General features: G+C 36.3%; 1 long non-coding RNA gene across 7 annotated transcripts; it reads right to left on the bottom strand.

The window, feature by feature from the left end:
* Positions 1-607: 607 nt before the first annotated feature.
* Positions 608-5,639, bottom strand: LOC120069711. Of its 7 annotated transcripts, none has more exons than XR_005479644.1 (6): positions 5,461-5,639; positions 5,073-5,144; positions 4,544-4,976; positions 4,077-4,182; positions 3,273-3,522; positions 608-831 (listed from the first exon to the last, which is right to left on the bottom strand). It is a non-coding gene; the product is annotated as an uncharacterized LOC120069711 (long non-coding RNA). The 7 variants fall into 7 exon arrangements; XR_005479641.1 differs by having other exon boundaries at positions 5,077-5,144; XR_005479643.1 differs by lacking the exon at positions 5,073-5,144.
* Positions 5,640-9,865: the final 4,226 nt, after the last annotated feature.

The raw sequence follows: 9,865 nt of genomic DNA, 5'->3' as shown, positions 1-9,865 counted from the left end.
TACACTTATGTTGTAGAACCATGATATTGAGATATATGTGTATGTTGTAGAGCCATGATGTTGAGGTTTATATGTATGTCATAGATTCGTACATGATGTTGAGACTGTACAAATGTTCTTACTGATTAGTTAAATGCCCATTAGATTTTGTGTTTCCTTCGGGATTCACCAGAGGTAGTGGACATACTTAACTATAGTAGGATAGGACTCAATCTCCTTCTTGTTTCATGTGCATATGTGTCCCATAAGGACTAAAGCAGTTTACATGTTTCACCAAAGGTGAGTATCTAGAGGACATAAATGCCTAACCTGACCCTAGTAGTGGGGTTACTAAGTATTTTATACTCATTCTTTCTCATGTTGTTGTTTTAGGTAAGGGTAGAGATGCACTGACGATGGACAAGCAGAATTCGTGATCGAGCCACTAGGACTAGTTTTTACGCTTCCGCTCATGAGATTTAAAGTTCTTTTCATGTTTCTCTTAATTTTTAGTTTTGATGTTTAAAACTTACTTTTAAAAATCATTTTTCAGATTTATTTATTATCCTTTATGATTTATGAATACCCTACTATTGATTTAGTATTTGAATTTAATGAAAGTCTTTTGAACTTACCTTATTTAATTATCATTTATTTCACCATAACCGAATGTCGTTTTGAGTTCCATACATGCATGTATTTAGTAACAGCCTAACTTAAGTTCTTGGGGGTCGGGTCATTACACACTTGTTGCCATTATATATTGTTTTCCAAATAGTTTTTCAATTGCTCCTTTATTATGTTCTCTCCACCATCCACCACATATTTGATCCAAATTGAAAGCATGACTTCCTGCAAGTAGAGAAAAATAGGCAAACAACATATAATAAGAATTCAACTACCCCACACAAAAGACTTTTTGAAATTCAAGCTAGAGAGCTATGAAAAAGCAACATTTAAACAACCACACATATTTAAACAACCAATATTTAAACAATTGCATTTCTGCACACATATACGTATGTACATAAATTTTCAAATATTTGATTTCGAGTCTTCATAGGAATTTACAAAGGACGAGATATCATGTTCTTATTATAAACGACAACACAAAAGCTCGAATCAAATAATAAAAATCCAAAATATGCCAAAACATAAGCATAAACATATTGATAACGGGCAGAAATGCACGTTCATTACAGTGCTAAGTTCTTAAACAATGTTGGCTTGCGTTGATAAAATATGTTAGATTGCGTCCAAAAAGCATTAAATTCATAACATTGCGGTCGCATGCGTGCATCGCATAAAAACAGTTGATTTTTGTATTTTTATGCAAAATATGCATTGACGCAAGGCGAAAAGAGTGATCACAAGAAATCAACAGACGGATGCAGCATTACCGCAAGACTTTGCGGTGATTTGTGTTCGCAAACATCTGCTCAATAAGGATTATCGCATAGAGCCAACGCAACTTGGTGGGTGCATCTGGGTGAAAGGCATAATTAATCACGATGAGACAGAAAGCTAATGACGGTCAAATCCGAATTAAGTTGACAGCAGCTAACGATAACGAGTACATTCATCTTTTCGGTGACAAATATTCTGCGCATCAATCAGGGAATTAAAGTCATCCCATCTGGACAATCATAAGAGAGAAGCCGCCCTTCACCCCGAAGCTCTATAAATACCAAAGGCATCCTTCAGAAATCAAGTTCAGCTCACAAGTTCACAAGTTTTGTTCATAATTTAGCCATGTTCTTAGATTTTATTTTACCTTAAGGCGAAAGTGAGAGAAGGAGGTTGTACCGATAGATCGTTCCGGTGAGCTTAGAAGAGCACCAAAAGCTTCAAGATCAAAGAGAGAGCCAACTCCTGCGGAAGCAGGAAAATCTTTTGAATCGAATAGAGATTGCCAGTGTAAAAGCCTCGGTCAGCAAGGGATTGCTACCAGACTCTCTACCTTTATCTTCCATTGCTATTTTGTATTCAAACTCATTTATAAAAATGAAATTTACTTCTCTATATCTATTCACTCTCTGCTATTTACGCATGAGTAGCGAAATTTATTGAATGGGTTGAGAAGCACTTAACTAGCTTAACTGGGGATATTCATTCTTTGCCATCATCTTGCATTATGTATGCTTCATTCATCCATTAGAGATACCCGGGAGGGTAGTCTAAGGACAAGATCTAAGCTTGGAAAAATCAGGTTAGAATCTAGGCTCGAGAGAGTCAGATTAGAACGCATAATCAAGAGATAAAAGCTTAGGAATAAACATTGTTTGCTATTAACACATCGCATGCATCCTAGAGATAGGATATGATTGTGTGCAGTCACCTTGCCTTTGTGCATCTTGCATCATCGCATAGGAAATGAGTAAAGACTTAGGAATAAGCTCTAGGGACACTTTTGCATTCAACACATGCGTCCTAGACTTAGGAGCACCGCATTTGCATTGGAAAATGACTTGTTGTGCATAGGTGTAACATGATCGCATAGTCTGATGCATTCCCAAGTAACGCTAGCTAAAGACCTTCTTAACCCGTTCATCCGCATACTCATTGCATCTATCACACAATCAAACTTTTCTCAAATCTGCCGCATTTATTTATTTCATTAACGCAACAAACAAAACCAACAACTATTTGAGTTACCGGTTACCGCAAGGTTTTCCTAAAAATTACCACCGCAACTTGTTTTCCCAAGTCCCTAAGTTCGACCGTGGACTTACCAGGAAACTCAGTGGGGTTTACACTTGGATTCCACTGAGAAAACTTGAGTGCTCAACGCATTTTCATCATCGCATTTCATCTATAATTTTACATCATAAAATAACGCATCACATATGAAAGAGGAAAGGAGGAAATTAGCATCTCCAACTAAAAAGTTTTACATTATCCATATAACTAAAAAGTAAAAAACCCTCTAAAGCAACACCAAAACTTCAAGCAACTAAAAAGCACCCAAACAGATGACGAAGAAGCACAATAAATGGTTAAACAAGAGATAACAAAAGATTTGACGATGATAATGAAGAATTAACCTAACCCACAATGCATGAATAACCCACAAACTACCATAGTGCAACTGGATTCATTTAGACAAATAATGCATAAATATAAACTACCAAAGGATGCTTAAGAAGTTCCACTACCATAAATCACTTATGAAAGTCATAAAAACTAAGTTATGACTATCATAACTGCAAGATAGTCATAGCATTCCAACACTGAATCTAATCCAAAATTTTAGAACAAATAGACTTTTAAGATAAGCATCTTATAAATATTACCTTGTACTTATTATTAATGTTGTTATGAAGTCCTTTTTGTGTTGGATGCACCTTCTCCACTTGTCAACCTTCTTAAAACATGTCCAATGCAATCTTCCTATCTAGTCTGGAAAAACTTGCACCGTCCTTTGGCATTTGATTCAATTTCTTCACTCTCTCTTCCATGTGGTGATACCAAGATTGCTTAGTTTTAATTGTTTTTTTACCACTTCCAACTGTTTCCTCATCTTCATCCACTTTGTCCGAATCCCTGTAAATCAAGCATATAAATAATATATATATATATATATATATATATAAATGATATCACTGTGAATATAATCAAAAGAACTCGATAACAAAGTCAAATTTAAGTTTGTGAGACTGTCAGGGAAGCATCAGAAGTTTTGGCATCTAATTTTCACCTCAAATCAGACTATGATATTTGATGATTTATGAGAAGTGGAGTTGATGAAAAATAGTGTGGCCTCGTGACACAGGATTTTGAAAAATAGATTCCATTGTTATGGATGCCAAGGCCATCTACCTAGAATACTACAATCTTATGAGTTTCTTGATAACCAAATGTTTAGAAAGAGACATCTATCCCATAAGATTAGTCAAAGTGTAAGTAAACCCAAACACAACAAAATGAACCTAAGTGTATCAAGAAGTAGACATCAGGAACGAACCCAAACTGTTTGGAAGTCCAACTATTGTACAATAAAAGTGGGGCAGGCACCAACTCAAAACTAAAACATTTTGCTGATGATATTGTGCAGTTTAGAAGTAATTTTCTTTGTTGGTAGGCCATTTATGGTTTACCTTTTCCAATCTGATGGAACTAGATATACCAGAAGCCTATTTTCAGCTGCTACAGCCACCACACCTATCTCTTTATTATCAATTGCAATACAAACAACATTTGTACCTATATTGGAGAAAATATACATCGGAGAAACTGAAGAAATTGATAATAATAATAATGGTACTGGAAATGAATCTTCTTTTGAAAGATACAATACTCTACAATAGGGAATGGCACTATTATGATGATAAACATGTCTCATATTCCACTGTTTCTAACTTTTAAAGCTTGTGTCTTATTTGTTATCGTATCTAAACTCCAGAACAGAAGTATGATGAGTATTGACTCTTTGTTTCTTTGTTTCTTCTCTTGATGAGTTGTGAGAATTATGGAAACAATTTCAGTATACTGAAAAATTTAACTCTTTTCACAAAGAATAGTGCACACTGAGCAAAGCTTCAGTCACCAATGCTATAACACATACCTTCAAAATGAAGAAGAGTGCCCAGTTTAATTCCTATAGATAATTCCCACACGTAAACTAGGCCGTTCTACCTCCCAATGATACCTCGACCAGCTGATGCCCCAATGGAAGAAGCTCTATAAAGTGAAAGAATTATAAACACTAAAACATCTAACCGTACCAGTAAGAAAGACGAGATTTCATGTAATACCATTTCTCAAGAAATACGAAATTTCAACTAAGTTCCATTCTCTATACCATCGAATTCAATAGGTAAAGTGAAAATAAAAGTATTTATGCAAATGAAAGAATTTATAAACCACTGAAGACTTATTTAGCATTTTAGATGAAAGTTCTCGAGGATCTATGACATCAACAGCCCCTCCAATTGACTCGTTAGCCTTCAAATCTTCAAACAATTCCTCCCTCTTCTCTTGTTTCAAATTTTTTGAGTCTACAGGCAACACATCACGAGTTGGAAGAAAAGTAAACGAAATAGGGAAATGATGAACAACAGTTAAAAGAAAATCATAGAAGCAAGAAGCTAAACCTACTAAAATCAAAGACGGAAGTTCTTTCAAATATGAATTGGCGCAGTACAAGCATCTATAAACCATTGGCCCTGAGATCATCATATGCAATAATATTTCAAAAAGAAAAGAGTATTCAAAATCATACCCCAAAATATGATGATCGAAGCGGAATTAAAGAGGCAGAAATGGAACGAAACGAATAGGAACATAGAAAACCTAAAACAAGGCCTTGACCAGCTTCATCGATGCCCATCACACAAGGCTTGGAAGCCCATTTTGGGACTCGATATTGCGAAGACATTGCTGATTTCTACTCGCTACTTCAGTTTATAAGAAAATCACTCTTGAAGTGCCCATTACACAAGGCTTGAAGTGCGTTATTAGATAGTTTTAACTATTGTTTACCTTTGAATCGATTGTATCAACTCATCGAGAGAACGATAGGACGGAGTCGACGATGGAGATAGAGAGGACAAGAGGACGAGCTGCCGGATGATGAAGTCGCGTAGGTTGTGGGTGAGTGAAAGTGTGAGAATGAGAGGAAAAAGAAAATAGGGGGAAAGTGAAGAGGGAGATAAAAAAAAAATGAAGGGGTGGGGGAATAGAAAATGCAAGTAATTAAGTGGATTTTTAATGTCGGTTTTAAACCGATATTAAAGGTATACCTACAATATCGGTTTAAAACCGACATTAAAGATCTGTTTTTTAAAAAAAAAAAAAACAAAACCAATATTATAATCCAGTTTCACTTTAATCGACATTAAAGCCCAAAATTCTTGTAGTGTGTCAGTTGAGTCTAATAGGTGCAATTGATGCTGACATAATGAAACTATTCAATATGGGGCATGATTCTTTGAATTTAGATGTTTGTTGATTATAATAGATACAATGATATCAATGAGTTATTGCAAATGTTCAAGTGAAGATAATTACATATTAAACTCATACATTATTTCTCTTATAGTATTTGCTTGGCCCAAGAAGTTGGGAACTAGGAGTTGTGAACACCTCTCATTGTTGACTCAAGAAATTAATGGGTCCCACTACTAAAAAAAATCAATTTTATACAACTCCTTACACTCTGGACCTAAGAGTATTTGGCCCAAGGAGTTGGAAAGTTGAAGTTGTGAACGCGAGTTCATATTTGGAAAGGAGTTTATGGGTCCCACTACTGAAAAACATCAAATTTATATCTTATCAACATCTTATACCGTGTGCCTTAAGAGTTCACAATTTCCTAAACTTCATAACTTCTTACTCCTCACTATTTCACTCTTTACCATAAACACCCTCTAAGAGTTGATAACTTGCTAAACGTCATGACTCCTTGTAGCTCACTATTCCACTCCTTACCCCAAATATGGAGAATTTGTACGAATGACCCCTATTTAGGGACCAACTCGAAATTTTGCCTCACTTTAAAAAATGCTCGAAATTTGCCTTTCTACTGATGTCATCCACATGTGAAAAGTACCCATCTAACCTCAACAGATGCGCAAGGACCTATTTCTAGCTCCTCACTTCTATTCCCCGCTCCCACTTCTCGCTCCTTTGTCTTGATCCTTATAAGATACAAATGCAATTTTTTTCTTCAATTTTTCTTTTCATTTGTTCATATCTTCCTCTTGTTTTCTTGCTCTCGTGAAAGAACTCGTTTTAAAGAGATCTTTGAGTAGAAGCGGATCGTCAAAATTCCATTTTGATTGAAAAACTAATTTATAGCAAACATACATGATATGCATTCTTAAATACAGCATGCTTTTTATTAAGAGAAAAAGTTCAAGAGATTATACCTTTGAAGACCATTTTGAAGGAAATCGAATTTGAGATTTCCGTGAGTAGAGGAAGAAAGATTATTCCAAATCACAATCATAACTGAACATAACATTTACAGTCAACTTCAATACAAATGGTTATGCAATTAACAGAGAAATTACAACATGAAAAACACAAATGCTCAAAAGGAAAATTGTACGAACATTTACAGATGCGTCTCCACGCTCTGTTGCGAGACCACTCGATCTACACGACCGCAACACCGCAACGAACACAGCACGAACACTTCGCGCTCGTCCTCAACGATCGCCTCGGCCACAAACTCCTCCGCAATAGCACGAATGGCCTCTAAAAAACCTCGACGGTATCAAGTTGAGTCTGACACCACCAACAAGGCTACCTTGGTATTCTCGGTGTGAGAATCCAGAGGGTGGCTCTGTTCGAACTTGGTATAAGGCAGATGAAAGAAGAAACACCGATTGCATACTCGACTAGGCAAGTGGGAGATGGCGAAGACCTATCGCATAGGTCGATGCCCAATCGTTTAGATAAAGCCAAGCGATCGTCTAGCAAAAGCTATGCAATCGTTTAGCACGGTCTATCACCTACAAACTCTACACGATTGTTTACTTAGAGCAAACGATCGTCTAGCAAAACTATGAGATCGTTTAGTAAATACTGCACGATCATTTAGTTTGCCACTACACGATCGTTTAGCTCACCCAGCCGTCGTTTAGTAAATCCATATTTACTTGACGACTCCGTGAGTTTTTTTTGCGTGAGAGAGAAAACTCAAAAAAAAAATTACAAAAACTTTTCAGCGTTTGTAAATCTTACTTTTCAAAATAGGTAAACCACTTTCCTTTTAAACTCACGGTTACCATGAATCCAATACCACCCATTCATTTGGTTATTAAAGAAAAAGAATTAATTATCCAATAATTAATATTATTATAAATATAAATGATAACCAACTTATCATACTATATTTATAACCTATAGTTTTAATAATTCATCTCATGAAACATATAAACCATAGTTCTTTTTCTATTCCATGGTACTTAATGTAAATCTTATTTACATCAATCCTCTACTACATTTATCTCATACATTATACCGATTATATCATATATAATCAAAATACCTCTTGTCAATTTGAACATTTCAAATCAACACCAAGAACTGATCCTCAATTGAAACCATTGAGCTACCAAGGGGCCCTTATGGATCTGTAGCTCGAAGCTCCAACGGTACGTGAATAACTGACTAAACTCTTTAGTCACGGGATCAACCATCCGTTAACTGCCAGGCACTTCACTAAAGACCGACAGTTGAACTCTCTTTACCACAGATATATTATGTGTCCATCTTAACCAATCAATAGTGCGACAACCCTTCACAGATCGCTCATAAGTACAGCTGGGCCAATAACCGTTATGCCCATGTAGTTACATCTGTCTCCTTAAGTACCATTGATCCCTCTAATGAACATAAGTCATAGTCCTACTACAACTGAGTCTTCTCTTCCAAAAAGAAGTTGTGGCCACTATGTTCAAGCCCCGGAATCAGCCCTTAAGGGAGCAATCTTTCTTATCCCGACTTCGGGAAAGAAGTGAATTCCATCTTGTAGATTGAGTTCCCAGCTCTCAAATCAGACAAGTTCCCAAAAAGGTAGGCATGTTGAGTTGGTAATCTGGCCACTCTCACCCATACTAATCAAAGGACCGCCTTCAAAGGCAGGAGTTCCCAAAACACTCAGGATTGAGATTCAACGGTACATGAGCTACCAAGGGGACCTTATGGACCTATAGCTTGAAGCGCCAACGGTACATGAATAACTAATTGAACTCTTTAATTATATTATCCACCATTTGTTAATTGACGGGCACTCTACTACAAACTGATAGTTGCACTCTTCGCACTACAGATAAATTTTTGTGTCCATTGGATATAACCAATCAACAGTATGATGACCCTTCACAAATTGCTCGTAAGTACAGCTAGATCAAATTACCGTTTTGCCCCTATAGTTACATCTAACTCCTTAAGAACCATTGATCCCTCTAATGAATAATAGATCATAATTCCACTATGACTAATCCCCTCTCGAACCAAGAGAGGGTGTGGCGCCACATTGTTCAAGACTTGGAATCAACCCTTAAGGGAGCAACTTATCTACTTATCCCTACTTCAGGAAATGAGTGAATTTCATCTTATGTAGCTGTGTTCCTAGCTCCCCAATCAGACGAATCCTCAAAATGGTAGGCTTGTGTAGTCAGCGATCTGGCCACTCTCACCCATACAAATCAAAGGATCGCCCTCATAGGCAGGAATTCACAACTCACTTAAGAGTAAGGTCATGTTACCTATGGTCATCCTGGTGAAATGAAAGTCTCTATTATAAACGGTGTTATATAATGAGACTAAACATTTCATGGTACGGTCTTATACAAACTCCTTTGTATCAAATATCCCCACTCGCATGTTTAATACATGAATGATTAGGATCAAATCATTTGTAGCACTTTACAACATTTGTAACCTACAAAACGAGCCATACTCGTTGTGTCACCAGGATAAGGTACCCAGTCATATCCATATACTACAAACCATTTGGGTTATCACTTAAACATGATTCACCTGTATATCTCCACATACATATTTAAGTTACAATGATAACCTTTGATGTTAGTTTATTGGTTTGTGGTTAATGCTACTAAAATATTACATATTTTTATAGATAAAGTGAATACAAATATCATATATTATTTGTTCATACAAGGTTTACAAACTATAAGATCCTACGAGATTTAGGGCATTAACCCCAACAATCTTCTACTTGTCCTAAAGCTAGTGAGGTGTACAAGATAATAAAAAAGTACACAAAATAATAAACTAGGGTATAACATGCCTAGTACAAGATCTCCCACTTGCCCTAGTCCAGTCGTGGTTTGTTCCATAGATCCATACTCTGCAGATGACCCTCAAACACTATAGTCATGAGGGCCTTCATAAATGGATCAGCAACGTTGTG

The sequence above is a fragment of the Benincasa hispida genome, unplaced genomic scaffold, assembly GCF_009727055.1.
Source record: "Benincasa hispida cultivar B227 unplaced genomic scaffold, ASM972705v1 Contig557, whole genome shotgun sequence".
NCBI lineage: Eukaryota > Viridiplantae > Streptophyta > Magnoliopsida > Cucurbitales > Cucurbitaceae > Benincasa > Benincasa hispida.
Note: the sequence above shows the minus strand (reverse complement) of the source record. Positions and strands in the feature narration are given on the sequence as shown.